We start from the raw sequence: 15,737 nt of genomic DNA, 5'->3' as shown, positions 1-15,737 counted from the left end.
CTAGTGGGTATTTTTGAGATAAAGGATTTCGTAACACTAGTCGAACAAGCACGCAAGGCGGAAGAACTTGGAAAGGAGAAGAAGAAGGCTGAATTTGAAGCAAGAGATTATCGTAAAAGATCGTGAGTAAAGCTCCGTTCTCGACCAGTAAAGAAATTCGGGAGGACACTAGTAAGTCGAGGCGATGCGGGAATTTCCATCGAGCCCAACCATCGACGGACTCCGAGCTCTGCGGTAGCTAGTGTGGGCAATAATCGTCAAGAGAAACTGAATGCCCCAATGTGGAAGGCGACACCTAGGTGAATGTTGGGGTAAGTCCATTAATAGGGCTGTTATGGATGCGGTTCGAGGGACCACTTCATTAGAGATTGCACGGAGCTAGATGAGAGGAATAAGGCGCAAGGTGCAAGACCTAGTGGAGCGACGGTGGAGGTAGGCCCCGAGAATTTCGGAGGTAGGGGTGGTAATCGAGAGGAACCTCTAATCTGGCTGTCCGATCCGAGACCCGTGCTCTGCTAGAGCATATGCCATCCCGCACGAGAGGAGGCATCCTCCCCGACGTTATCCTTGGTACTTTTACTCTCTGTGATACTAGTGTGATTGCATTGATTGACCCCAGCTCTACTCATTCGTATGTATGTGAAACCTTAGCATCCAGTAAGACTCTACCTGTTGAGTCTACTGAGTTCGTAATTCGGGTGTCAAACCCTTTGGGTCAATACGTACTCGTTGATAAAGTGTGCAAGAGATGCCCCCTAATAATTCGAGAATCCTGTTTTCCGGCCGATCTAATGCTTCTACCATTTGATGAATTCGATGTTATTCTTGGTATGGATTGGTGACCGTACATGATGCGATGGTGGATTGCAAAGGAAAACCATTGATTTGAGGAGTGTAAATAACGAGGTAGTCCGTCGAGTCTCTTGATTCAAAAGGAGTGCCGGTGATAATATCTTCTATGACCGCTCGGAGGTATGTGAAAAGGGTGTGAAACATACCTTGCGTATTTGTTTGAAAGTAAAGAGACGGAAAGGAAACTCGAATCGGTACCGGTGGTTTGTGAGTATTCAGATATTTTTCTTGAGGAGTTCTGGGATTGCCTTTGGTTCGAGAAGTGGAATTGACATCGAAGTTGTACACGGTACTACGCCGATTTCAATAGCCTCGTATCGTATGGCATTAACGGAATTAAAGGAATTGAAGGTTCAATTGCAAGAATTGACGGATAGAGGTTTCGCTCGACCGAGTTTTTCTCCATGGGCGCACCGGTATTGTTTGTGAAGAAGAAGGATGGAACTATGAGATTGTGCATCGACTATCGTCGGTTGAATAAAGTGACGATAAAGAATAAATATCCGTTGCCACGAATTGACGATTTGTTTGATCAATTAAAGGGAGCCTCGGTGTTTTCAAAGATAGATTTGAGGTCGAGGTACTATCGGTTGAGGTCCGAGAATCGGACATACCAAAACCGCTTTTAGAGCGAGGTACGGTCCTCTGAATTCTTGGTGATGCCGTTTGGGCTCACTAATGCCCTACGGTATTTATGGATTTAATGAATAGAATTTTCAGGCCATACTTGGATCGGTTCGTAGTTGTATTTATCGATGACATTTTGGTCTATTCGAGAGATGGCCGAACATCTTGAACACCGAGGCTAGTGTTGCAAATTTTACGAGATAGCGATTATACGCAAAGTTCAAGAATGTGAATTTTGGTTGAGAGAGGTTAGCTTTTTGGGGCGCGTGGTATGCGCATCGGTGTCGGTGGACCCGAACAAAATTTCGACCATAGTCGATTGGAAACCTCAAGGAATGTTACCGAAGTTAGGAGCTTTTGGGGCTTGCGGATACTATCGACGATTTGTGAAAGGTTTTTCGATGATAGCTATACCAATGACGAAACTACTCCAAAAAGATGTTAAGTTCGAGTGTTGAACATTTGTCAAGAAAGTTTCGATCGACTAAAAACTTGTTTAACCGAGGCCCCAGTGCTAGTACAGTAGAGTCCGGTAAAGAGTTTGTCATATCTGATGGCGCATCCTTGCTTGGGTTAGGTTGTGTGTTGATGCAAGAAGGTCGAGTTGTGGCTTACGCGTCGAGACAACTAAAGCCGCATGAGAGAAACTATCCGACCCATGACCTTAAACTAGCGACCATAGTGTTCGCCTTGAAGATATGGCGGCATTACTTGTTTGGAGAAAGGTGTCATATTTATTCGGACCACAAGAGTCTAAAATATTTGATGACTCGAGAGATTTAAACACAGGACAAAGGCGTTGGCTTGAGTTGTTGAAAGACTATGAACTCATCATTGATTATCACCGGGAAAGGCCAACGTGGTGGCCGATGCTTTAAGTCGCAAGGCACTGTCTGTTTTGAGAGCGATGGATGCTCATTTATCTGTTTCACCCGAGGAGGTGCTAGTAGTCGAATTAGAGGCCAAACCGTTATTGATTCATCAAATACTTGAATCTCGGAAGGTCGACGCTGAATTGGTCGCTAAGCGAGCGAATGTGTTTCGGATGAAGAATCGAATTTCAGATTGACGACAATGACCGCTTGACGTTCAAGGGTCGATTATGTATTCAAGGAATTCGAACTTGTTTCGATGATTTTGAGCGAGGCTCACGATGAGTCGAATGTCAATCCATCCGGTAGTACTAAAATGTACAATGACACAAACGCCAATTTTGGTGGCGGTATGAAACGAGACATTTCGAATTTGTTTCAAGGTGTCGATATGTCAACAAGTGAAAGCGAAACATCAAGTGCCATCGGGATTACTTGACCAATCATGATACACGAATGGAAATGGGATCGAGTGACAATGGATTTTATATCGGATTACCGGTGTCGGCAAGTAAGAAAGATGCGATTTGGGTCATTGTTGATAGGTGACCAAGTCGCTCATTTATCCTGTCCGCACGGATTTTTCGCTCGATAAATTGGCGAATTATCGTCTCCCAAATTGTTCGATTGCATGGGGTACTGTTTCTATCGTGTCGGATAGAGACCCAAGATTTACATCGCGATTTTGGAAGAAATTGCAAGAGGCTTTGGGTACCAAGTCGCATTTTAGCACTACTTTTCATCCCCAAACAGATGGTCAATCCGAGCGGATAATTCAAATCCTTGAGGATATGTTGAGATGTTGCATCCTTGAGTTTAGTGGTTCATGGGAAAGATATTTGCCTTTGATTGAATTCGCTACAACAATAACTTTCAATCAAGTATTAAGATGGCGCCTTACGAGGCTTTATACGATCGTAAATGCCGTACCCATTATTCGATGAACTTACGAAGGTAAAATCTTGAGGTTGATTTGATTAAGGATGCCGAGCGGAAAGTTCGAGTAATTCGTGAAAGTTTGAAGGTCGCCGGATCGCCAAAAGTCGTATCTTGGATTTGAAAAGGAAAGACATTGAATATCGGGTTGGAGACAAGGTATTTCTCAAAGTCTCACCACGGAAGAAGGTGCTTAGATTTGGCCGTAAGGGAAAATTGAGTCCGAGGTTCATCGGTCCGTATGAAGTATCCGAACGAGTTGGACCCGATGGCGCATCGATTAATGTTACCCCCGAGCTTGAAAGGATTCTAGCGTTTTCCATGTCTCGATGCTTGACGATATAGGTCGACCGACACACGTAATTACTCCATCCGAGGTCGAGGTTGACCTAATTTGAGTTATGAAGAAGAGCGGTTCGCGATTCGATCTTGCCAAGTAAAAGAGTTGCATAATAAGAAAATCCCATTAGTGAAGGTGTTGTGGCATAAACACGAATTGAAGAAGCCACTTGGGAACTTGAGGACTCTATGAGAGAGCGATACCGAGCCTATTTCTGGCAAGATTTTGGGACGAAAATTTCTTAAGTGGGGAGAGTTGTGTGACCCTAAATTGACCCTAGTCGGAAAGTGGTTTGGGACCACTAAACCGAGTCATAAAAATAATTAATTGTTATATTCTATGCTTACTATGTGTGTGCATGCATATGTGGAAGTTTCATTCTCTAATTTTACCAATTTTATGAGAAATTATTAAATAGGGATCAATGTAAAACATGGTGAAATATGATATGCTAATTTTAAATGGCTTATTAGTGCATGTTAACACAAGGGTGGAGTTGCATGTCAAATAACCCATTTCCTAAGGTTAGTGGCTGGCCATGACATGATGATGGGCAAAGAAAACATGTCCTAGACATGTTGGCCTAGTGCATTATGGAAGGAAAATAAAGAAATGAAAAAAAAGGAAAATGATGAAAAAAAAGTGTGGATGCCCCCCCTTGTTGCCGTGAGTTGAGGAAAAAGAAAGGAGAAAAATTTTGTTGTTCATCCTTTCTCATTTTGTTACAATTGCCATGACTTGAGAAGAAGAAAAAAAAAAGTGTCCATTCTCTCATTTTTCTTTGCATGGCCGAATGTACTAAGAAGAAAGGGGGGGGAGCTTGAGAAAATCAGCCATGGGAGCTTACTAGACTAAGGTGTTTTGATACAAGAAGGTATGTTTTATGCCACTCTTGAAAATACATGCATAGTTTGGAGGATTGGTTCAAATTTTTCCTTGAATCTTGGATCGAAACTAAGTTGTTAGGTGAGTTAAATTTCGGCCAAGAATGTTGTATTTCCTAATTAGTGTTTTGATGTTGTTGTGATGAAAGCATGGAGATGAGTGAGTTCGAATGTTTAACAAAAAGGAGATTTTTGTGCCATTGAGTTCTTGTTGTTATGTGTGTATGTGCATGAGTATTCGGCCATGCTATAAAATTTATGTTGCAAAATGGTTTAATGCTTAATGTGATATATAATAGTACTTGTGAATGAGCTTGAGAGCACCTAAATTATTAGTTGGAAGTGCGAATGTAGTCTTGGATGAATTTTAAAGAACAAAGAAATTTTGGGTGACTAGAGGTCAAGGACATTCGGCCAAAGGCTTGTGTGCTAGCAAAATTTGGCCTAGATGGGGTAAATGTTAAGTGTTAAATGCAATGGAAATGCTAGATTAATGTTGCACATTCGGATATAGTTAGGCATGTGATCTCATTTAGACGATTAGACATAAAAAGGGTGGTAATGAGGCTGAAAATTGTTGAATGGCTAGTTGGGTAATGAATGTAGCATTCGCCATATGGGGTAAAAATGGGTCAAATGTTCGTGAAATAAAACTTTGTGAATTGATGAATTAATGATGATAGTATTGTTGATGTCATGTATATATGTATAAATATTTGGCAAGACGGTTAAACTAGTTAATTTATTGATTAGCTCAAGAAGCTAGAGGGGGAGAATCAAGCAAAAGCAAAGGAAAGAACATCGAATAGCCGAGTTGGAACCATTTTACCCAACACAAGGTAAGTCATTAAGCATATATTTGGCATTGTTTTAAATGATCATAATATCTATGCAATTGTGTTTAATGAGATGATATGTAAATGAAAATGTATGTGTATGGAATGATGACATTGTTGAATGTAAAAGAAATAGTGAAATGTGTAGAAAGTTTGCTTTCGGCACTAAGTGTCTTGGGCAATACGTGTGTACGGTGTGAGATTGGCACTAAGTGTGCATGCTGGAAATATATGGCACTAAGTGTGCATGCTGGAAATATCTGACCTTGGGTGTGCGAGCTCGAAGGGTATGGCACTATGTGTGCGGGCTTAAATCACATGGCACTAAGTGTGCGAAATCGAGTATTAAGCCTTGTGTGTGCGTACTCTATATATATATATCTCCGATCGAACAATTATATGGAGGTGTGTCTTCATCGAGTTGAGTATGGACAGCGGAAAGAGTAAGTACCTTGAGTTCGTGGCTAATAGATACTATGTTCATGCTCGGAGTTGAGTCGGTAAGTTTTAAATCTATGTGATGATTTCAATTGCATGATTGTTGCGGAAATGAAATGATGTATGGAAATTGCTTCAAATATCCTATTGAATAGTATATGAAATGTAAATGTATGACTTGGTATGAGATTGATCCGAAGGTCTAAGGAACTATGGTATAGTTCGGTATGGGTGGAACAATGGGCCTTGTTTCATTATTTCATTTTATGATAATTTTAGTAACGGATGGTTGTGAAATGCTTATGACTTACTGAGTTATAAACTCACTCGGTGTTTTCTTGTCACCCATTTTAGGTCTCTTGGACTCATATCGTTTTGCGTGCTCGGAACCGTCGTTGAAGTCATCACACCGGCTGGAAATCTTTTGGTATTGTCTTCGTAGTTGAGCTAGGAGAACATTTGGCATGTATAGGCTATTTTGTTTGTTGAATCTCGGGTTGTAAACTTTAAGCCATGCGAAGATGGCCTATGTGGTCGGTTGAGTGTGAATCTAAAACCTATAGGCACGAGCCTTAGAAACCTTAATTTTGATAAGGTGGCCATAGTTTGTATTATGTATGATGAAATAGTTGGCCATGGAAGAATTATGAAATAGTCATTGTTTGCTTTAGTACCAGATGCTGCCAGCAGCAGTGAGGTGAGATGGAAAAATCACTAAAAATAGTAGAAGTAGAATTAAATAGTGAATAAATTATGAAATTGAACCTTGATGAATCTATTTTCATATGGACGAAACGAAACGACCGTATGAGCTGTATTTTAAGAGATATTCAGGTTTTCGCGAAATAAGGCCAGAACAGTTTCTGGATCCCCTGCTCCGACTTGGAAAATTTACTATAAATTATCCAGAAACAATTAGAAGTCATGCCTTATATGCATAGATTCCCTTTGAGTCTAGTTTCATTAGAAACAAACGGCATGAGCATTAGAGCTCTGTACGAGATGATATCCAGGTCGTAATGCGTAAAGGTCAGTGTAGTCGAACCCTGAAACAGGGGTGACTTTAACTAATAAACTGTACCAATTGGCCCGACCAAAAATTCTAGAAATAAATCCATGGATGGATATATGAGTCTAGTTTCAGGAAAAATTGACGGAACTCATTTTCGAGTTCTGGAACTCGAGATATGATTTTTAAGGTGACAGTGACGCAGTTAACTAGCCTGCCTGGAACAGAAAAAGGAAAACAAAAAAAAAAAAATTCCAAGAGAGGAATAAGTAAAGTAAGCCCGGTAACACCTCGTGGTCAAATCCGGTGACGGTCACGGGTTTGGGGTGTTACAAATAGGTCAACTAAATCACAAGGAGTCTAGAGCTAATATATGTACAACACGTGACACTTTAAAAATGATCAAGGTAAATATGAGTTTGGATGGATGGTGCGGTACGGTGCGTTTAGCTTACATTTTTTTCTTAAGCTACAATATCACTATAGTGTCTAATCTCACCACCACCGCTGTTTTTATGCTAATTGTAGGTAAATGCACCGTCCTTCCAAACCCACATTAACTTTTGTTAATGTAATCCCTATAAGCCAACTATAATTAGCTAAATACATATATCCGTCGTGTCCGGTGGTGCCATCGCAGGTGTGACACCCTCACGACACTCTGAGTAGACTCAGTCCAGGCCAGTGATGGCCTGACTTGTCCAGTCCTGCCACCAGTTCGACCAGTTTTCGGGTCTTGGTTTCGGTTTTGATTTTTTGGGCCCAATTTTCGATCTTTGATATCAATTCGATGACCAAAAGGTGGTCCTTTGGCGATTGAGCAGTGGAGAAATCACATTCCTATTGAGACTCTACCGGATAATTTGATTTCAAATTAACTATTCCAAAACTAATATTATTTTAATAGATTTAATATGAAATTTAATTTAATTCTTATATTAATAGTATTTTATTAATTTAATATTAAAATGGTTATCTTAATATAAAATTTAATTTAATATTATCTTGTAGATAAATATTTTATTAATTTAATAGATTTAAAATTAAATTAATATAATACTTATCAAGAGAGCCTTGGGTCATTATTTTTCACATCCTTTAATTCAAGAGAAAGTTGTAGAGAGAAAAATTCTCTGAAGAAATTATTTCAAAAAATTTCTAGAGATTTTTTTCTTATTTACAACTTAACCCTAAAGTTTAAAGAAATTACGAAATTACCCTATTGGTAATTTTGTGGAAATTTTTTTTATTCGAAGTGAGCCCAACTACTCGGTCGAAGCGTTCATCTTAGACAAATCAAAAAAGTACAATTTTGGTTAAATGTTTATTACTTTAGATATCACAACTAAGTTCTTGTTTTTGGAAAAAAAATTAAAACTCTAGTTTTTCCCTATACTTATTTTCCGCTACGTTTTCCAAACTCGATTTTCTAACAATTGGTGTAACACCCCTCACCCGTATCCGACGCCAGGACAGGGTTCGAGGTGTCACCAGACTTAACTCAAGCATACACATGTAAAACTAGGCCATAAAATTTTGATCAATTTAAAACTTTTCATTTCATACTTAATTTGTCCCTTAATAGGACTTACGAGACCCAAAACATACATACGAGATGATTTAGTTTAAACTAAGAACTTAAAAAAAACTTGGAAAAGTTCATGCCTTAGGGTTCCACACGCCCATGTGACTCGAGACACGCCCATGCCCTTAGCCCGTGTGCAACACTGACTTTAGGGCACGGCCATGACACATGCTCGTGTGGCTTACCCGTGGATAATACTGACTTATAGACACGGCTTTGTCACATGCCCGTGTGGCCTACCTGTGGACAATACTTGTAACACCCCGAATTTGGGCCTAGAAGTATTGGGCCTTGAGTGTGGGTCCGTAAAGAGGTTTTATATAGGTATTTAATTGTGCAATGAAATGAAACAATTAAATGTTTGCTATTAGTGGTTAATGGCTTTGAGAAGTGTTGGAGAAATCTTGGGTTCAAACTTGGGCTTTAGCAAAAATTTTGGTATTAAGTGAAAAAAAACACGGATGCTTGGATGAGGGTTTTAAATTATTGTGTTAAATAAATGACACAAGGAAGCTTGTAGTCTAGTGGTTGTGGTGTCATTAAGGTTGTATGGGAGCACTGGGTTCAAGCCTTGGCTCTTGCAATTTATTTTGTTTTTTAAAGGGAACACGGACTTTGGCCTTTAGACCTTATAATTAATTGGGGATAAAATATGACACAAAAAGCCTTGTGGCTTAGTGGCAAGTAGCATGTGGAGCATTTAAGGGGAGGCATAGGTTGAATCCCATGGCAACCAAAGAGCATTTATTTTGCTAACAGAGGTGGCAAGAGTTGGTGTTGAATTTAAACTCTAATGTTGGAGGATCCCACATCGAAGCTAATATAAGAGTGGTTGTGAAGTCGGCTTTAAATAGAGGAACCATGAAGAGAGTAAATGTACCTTTCTTGGTGATCCCTTTCATTTGTATGGCGTGCTCGTTTGGGTTGGGCGTCGGCTAAGAGTGCTCAAGCGTGGATTAACTCCGGTCTCCTATCGGTGTATATTTATCACTACTCTTGTTGTTGGATGGCTACTTGGACGCGATGGTAGAAAAGGTATATAATGGGCCCAATGGGCCTCACGAGCCCAATTGGATAAGTTGTTTGATTGTGTAGTAAATATTGAACTAGGCTAGGTGAATCGCATATCGTGGCTAGGTTTGGGCTAAAAGGCCACACACGCGTGTGGGCCCATTTGGGCCGAGAATAGGCTTTAGGCCCATTCGTATTGTTATCCATGTTTAGAATACTTTAGTTTACCAATTCTTGAAATGCCTCGACTTGTAAAATTACCAAAGTACTCCGATTTACTGAATTACCGTTTTACCCTCGGTTTATAAATTCTTGTTTTACCTCGATTTGTAAAATTACCGTTTTACCCTCGATTCTGAAATTACCGTTTTACCCTCGGTTCTAATTACTATTTTACCCTCGATTCTGAATTCTTGTTTTACCCTCGGTTCTGAATTATTGTTTTACCCTTGATTTGAAATTCTTGTTTTACCTCGATTTATAGAATTACCGTTTTACCTCGATTTGTAAAATTACCGTTTTACCCTCGATTCTGAATTACCGTTTTACCCTCGGTTCTGAATTACTATTTTACCCTCGATTTATAGAATTACCATTTTACCCTAATTTACATAATTATCATTTTACCCCGATTTACATAATTATCGTTTTACCTCGATTCTGAAATTCTTGTTTTACCCTTGATTCTGAATTCTTGTTTTACCTCGATTTACAAAATTACTAAAATACCCTTGGTTTGTGAAATTACCATAATACCCTCAATTTGTAAAACTACCAAAATACCCCTGTATGGTAAAATGACGAATATGCCCTTATGTTCAGTATGGTGATGTGCTTAAGATTTACATATATTGATATTGGATTAGTTAAGTTTGAGTGATGGTGGTGGTTATCGTAGGCGATTGATTTTGGAAACGTTTCAACTTCAACCCATAACAGTGTGTACTAACCTCTAGATAGCTTAGATTAATATTTCTTTGAAGCGAAAGCTTTATATTTTAGTTATTAGAATTAATATTTAGATCTATTTTCACGACGTTTAAGTTGGATTCACAAAGGATATGGGGTAGGAAGGTATTTGGAGCGTTCTTCAATGAGTACATCTCTTGGTAAGTATTGAACCTTCTTTCCATTTGTATCTTGTGGTTTAAGAAAAGTGAAAACCCTCCGTCGACTAAGGCTAAAAGGGTTTTTGGTGTTATTTGGTTTGTTGGTACTAGTGAGGATTAAAGGCTACCGATCGAGGAGTGTGTGAAAAGCTTGGATCATCGGAGTGACTAAATCTAGTCATCAACGGCAAAGGTATGAACCCAAGGGCCATTGTGGATGGTGGCGAATGTGTAAGTGATGATAATAGGGAGTTTTGATTTGGTTTAATATTAACATGGTCTAATCTATAAGTGGTTGATTATAGGAGAAATCGCATAGGAGATCTCGTCAAGGAATATCGCAAATCAGGTGTGTAACGAACCCTTTTTCATAGCTTAAAGTGATAAATGCCGAAATGCCGAAATTCTGGCATTTCGAGGACTTGTGAGCAATGACGCTCACTAGTTAGTTAGAATCGATGAGATGATGATCGGGAACAATGGAAACGATGAAGGGCGTGTTTTGGCGTTCACGGTAAGTTGGGCCTTAGGGGCTGAAATAGGGCCCAATAGGCTTTCGAGCCCATTTGGGTAAAATTGGTAGAAAACGGAAATCTGTTAAATTGCCTGTTAAGACTATTAATACTATTATGGATATAGGCTAAATGGGCCTAGATGACAAAATCGGCTAAGTAGGGCCCATTAGGGGTTTTAGGCCCAATAACTCGGTTTCGTTAAAAGTGGGCTAGAAACGCGGTTTAAACAAATGAATAGTTAGTACTGATGATGAACATGGAAAAATCCCTAATTTCTAGTAAAATTACGATATTACCCTTATAATATTAAAATGACCATTTTGCCCCTAGGTAAAAATGACCATTATACCCCTAGGGTTTATACATGAATTTAATGCATGGGATTTTGATAAACATGGTATGTATGATATGCACATGACATGTATGATATGCACATGATATGTATGATATGCACATGACATGTATGATATGCACATGAGATGTTCATAAATGCATTGGGTTGGGTTTTTTATATGAATGGAGGAAGTGAAAAAGGGCTTATGCCCCAGTTATTAAAGGGTTTATGCCCAGATTATCAAAAGGGCTTATGCCCCGATTATCAAAGGGCTTATGCCCCGATTATAAAAGGGCTTTTTCCGAGTTATTAAAAGAGGCTAGGCCCCGGTTATATGATAAAGCTACTAATTTGCCGGTGGAGAGTTATGGCGGGGTGGGTCGAGTTAATCCCACATGGTGTGTTGGTTGGTACGGTGGAGAGTAGCGGATGGTGGGTTGAGTAGTCTCCCAAATGGGTTGCATTCTTTCATTTGACATTACATGAGATATCGAAATGGGCCTACAGGCCATACTGTTTCTGATAAAAGGCTTGACCCGAGAATATGAAATTTTGAAAAGGCTTGACCCGGTGTTATGAGATATGAAATATGAAAAGGGCTATGGCCCAATACATGTTTTGAGATTGGATTTGGGCTTAGACCCAACAGTTGCTATTGTTTTGGGCTCGAAAGGGCTTGTTGCACATGAGTTTCCAAACTCACCCCTTTCCTTAACCTTTGGTGAGCCTTGATGTGGGGACTTGGTAGGAGGGATTGAGTGGCTACGGTGATTGTCTTTGGACTTTTAAATAGCGTCGGTTTTCTTTAAATTTCCTTTAAATATTATTTATTTTTGGGTTGTAATAAGGCCATTTTAACTTTCCTTTTATTTCTTTTCGGGATTACTTTAATTTTAATAACTTTAAACACGGTTGATAATTATTCAAATGGGCTAGACTTAGGGCGTGTTTTCAAAATGATACTTGTTTTCAAAATATCTCAACACCACGATTAATCGATTTATCAAAGCGTCCACTTAAACAAATTTAAACTCGATATGACAAAGTGTGGCTATGGTTGTGGGCATGTCTAGGATTGGATCCAATTAAAGAGCTTGGTACTTAGCGACCTTCATGGCTCACCTCCTCTATCTCGGATACCTACGGTGCCCGACTTCCATACACTTTGTTAACTCAACAAAATATATGGTTTTAAAACACTAAAAGCGGGCGTGGGTTTTCAACTCCAATGTGGCACGTCAAATTCGGCCATAACGTCTGGGCGGGTTTGGGGTGTTACAATTAGTGGTATCGAGCTAAGTTGTAACAACTCATTTGTGGATCGAGTCAGAAAATTTTTCAAAATTTAGGCCTAAGAAGGGTATTTTTGGAAATAGTTTTTGGAAAGTTCATTTCAAAAATGTTTTACAGAGTATTAAGATATTACTGTAGATAGGCGAGACCATATCATGACATTATAACTAGGGCAACCCTAAAAACTCTAGAATCTGAGAGGCTGTAGCTAGGCTATGATTACGTGAAAATAGAAACTTTAAAATACTATCTCTGCATAAGACATATGAATAAATAGTAAAATTTTGAGATCTTTGTAGTTAATTGATATATGTCTTGGTAATGTAGAGTATTAATATGGATTTCGAGGGTAAGCAAAGTCTACCAACTTGGGTTGCGGTAACTCGGAGCTTGGTCTTTGAGGCATCGCCGAGTTAGTAAGGAAAGTGGTAGAGGAAGTATTGGATACCAAAATTAAGGAAATTAGGGAAACGCTTCAAGTAGGGTGCTTGGAGTGCAAGAAAAGGAAGGATTCTAGTTCTTAGAAAACCAAGCCTCGATTACGTGAAACATGTTAAGGCACGACCAAACTATCCAATCTGCAAAGACTGCAACGGACGTCATCCGGGTGAATACCATAGGAAGGCAGGAGCATGTCTTAGATGTGGGTCCAAGGAGCATCGAGCTCGGGATCGCCAAGTTTATTTTCTTTAAATATGTGTTATGAATTGTATGCGTGCTTGATAAATGTTTCTTTACTTTGGTAATTAGATGTTCGGGTCGTACTAAGAATTATTTTTAATTAGAGTGCGTAAGCGGAAGCATAGAGGTTTGACTTGAGTGTCTGGTTAGTTGATAGTTGGAAATTTCGAGGACGAAATTTCTTTAAGAGAGTAGAAATGTAACACCCAATTTGGGCCTAGAAGTATTGGGCCTTGAGTGTGGGTCCGTAAAGAGGTTTTATATAGGTATTTAATTGTGCAATGAAATGAAACAATTAAATGTTTGTTATTAGTGGTTAATGGCTTTGAGAAGTGTTGGAGAAATCTTGGGTTCAAACTTGGGCTTTAGCAAAATTTTGGTATTAAGTGAAAAAAAACACGGATGCTTGGATGAGGGTTTTAAATTATTGTGTTAAATAAATGACACAAGGAAGCTTGTAGTCTAGTGGTTGTGGTGTCATTAAGGTTGTATGGGAGCACTGGGTTCAAGCCTTGGCTCTTGCAATTTATTTTGTTTTTTAAAGGAAACGGACTTTGGCCTTTAGACCTTATAATTAATTGGGGATAAAATATGACACAAAAAGCCTTGTGGCTTAGTGGCAAGTAGCATGTGGAGCATTTAAGGGAGGCATAGGTTGAATCCCATGGCAAGCAAAGAGCATTTATTTTGCTAACAGGGGCGGCAAGAGTTGGTGTTGAATTTAAACTCTAATGTTGGAGGATCCCACATCGAAGCTAATATCGGTGTGGTTGTGAAGTTGGCTTTAAATAGAGGAACCATGAAGAGAGTAAATGTACCTTTCTTGGTGATCCCTTTCATTGTATGGCGTGCTTTCGTTTGGGTTGGGCGTCGGCTAAGAGTGCTCGGGCGTGGATTAACTCAGATCTCCTATCGGTGTATATTTATCACTACTCTTGTTGTTGGATGGCTACTTGAGCGCGATGGTAGAAAAGGGCCATATGGGCCCAATGGGCCTCACGCCCAATTGGATAAGTTGTTTGATTGTGTAGTAAATATTGGACTAGGCTAGATGAATCGCATATCTGTGGCTAGGTTTGGGCTAAAAGGGCCACACGAGTGTGGGCCCATTTGGGCCGAGAATAGGCTTTAGGCCCATTCATATTGTTATCCATGTTTAGAATACTTTAGATTACCAATTCTTGAAATGCCTCGACTTGTAAAATTACCAAAGTACTCCGATTTATAGAATTACCGTTTTACCCTCGGTTTATAGAATTCTTGTTTTACCTCGATTTGTAAAATTACCGTTTTACCTCGATTCTGTAATTACTGTTTTACCTCGGTTCTGAATTACTATTTTACCCTCGATTTCTGTAATTCTTTGTTTTACCTCGGTTTATAGAATTATTGTTTTACCCTTGATTTCTGAAATTCTTGTTTTACCTCGATTTATAGAATTACCGTTTTACCCTCGATTTGTAAAATTACCGTTTTACCCTCGATTCTACGTAATTACCGTTTTACCATCGGTTCTAATTACTATTTTACCTCGATTTATAGAATTACCGTTTTACCCTAATTTACATAATTATCATTTTACCCCGATTTACATAATTATCGTTTTACCCTCGATTCTGAATTCTTGTTTTACCCTTGATTTCTGAAATTCTTGTTTTACCTCGATTTACAAAATTACTAAAATACCCTTGGTTTGTGAAATTACCGCAATACCCTCAATTTGTAAAACTACCAAAATACCCCTGTATGGTAAAATGACGAATATGCCCTTATGTTCCGTATGGTGATGTGCTTAGGATTTACATATATTGATATTGGATTAGTTAAGTTTGAGTGATGGTGGTGGTTATCGAGGCGATTGATTTTGGAAGCGTTTCAACTTCAACCCATAACAGTGTGTACTAACCTCTAAATAGCTTAGATTAATATTTCTTCAAAAAGCAAAGCTTTATATTTTAGTGATTTGGGAATTAATATTTAGATCTATTTTCACGCACGTTTAAGTTGGATTCACAAAGGATATGAGGTAGGAAGGTATTTGGAGCGTTCTTCAATGAGTAGATCTCTTGGTAAGTATTGAACCTTCTTTCCATTTGTATCTTGTGGTTTAAGAAAAGTGAAAACCCTCTCGTCGACTAAGGCTAAAAGGGTTTTGGTGTTATTTGGTTTGTTGGTACTAGTGAGGATTAAAGGCTACCGATCGAGGAGTGTGTGAAAAGCTTGGATCATCGGAGTGACTAAATCTAGTCATCAACTTGGCAAAGGTATGAACCCAAGGGCCATTGTGGATGGTGGCGAATGTGTAAGTGATGATAATAGGCGGTTTTGATTTGGTTTAATATTAACATGGTCTAATTTATAAGTGGTTGATTATAGGAGAAATCACATAGGAGATCTCGTCAAGGAATATCGCAA

At 39.0% G+C, this 15,737-nt stretch overlaps 1 long non-coding RNA gene across 1 annotated transcript; it reads left to right on the top strand.

Moving 5' to 3' along the window:
* The first annotated feature begins 4,277 nt into the window (after window positions 1–4,277).
* Window positions 4,278–6,370, top strand: LOC128293933 (uncharacterized). The gene is made up of 3 exons (XR_008284090.1): window positions 4,278–4,501; window positions 5,265–5,350; window positions 6,140–6,370. It is a non-coding gene; the product is annotated as an uncharacterized LOC128293933 (long non-coding RNA).
* The last annotated feature ends 9,367 nt before the right edge of the window (window positions 6,371–15,737 follow it).

This window comes from Gossypium arboreum, chromosome 6, assembly GCF_025698485.1.
Source record: "Gossypium arboreum isolate Shixiya-1 chromosome 6, ASM2569848v2, whole genome shotgun sequence".
Taxonomy (NCBI): domain Eukaryota; kingdom Viridiplantae; phylum Streptophyta; class Magnoliopsida; order Malvales; family Malvaceae; genus Gossypium; species Gossypium arboreum.
This window is presented reverse-complemented; position numbering and strand designations above follow the sequence as displayed.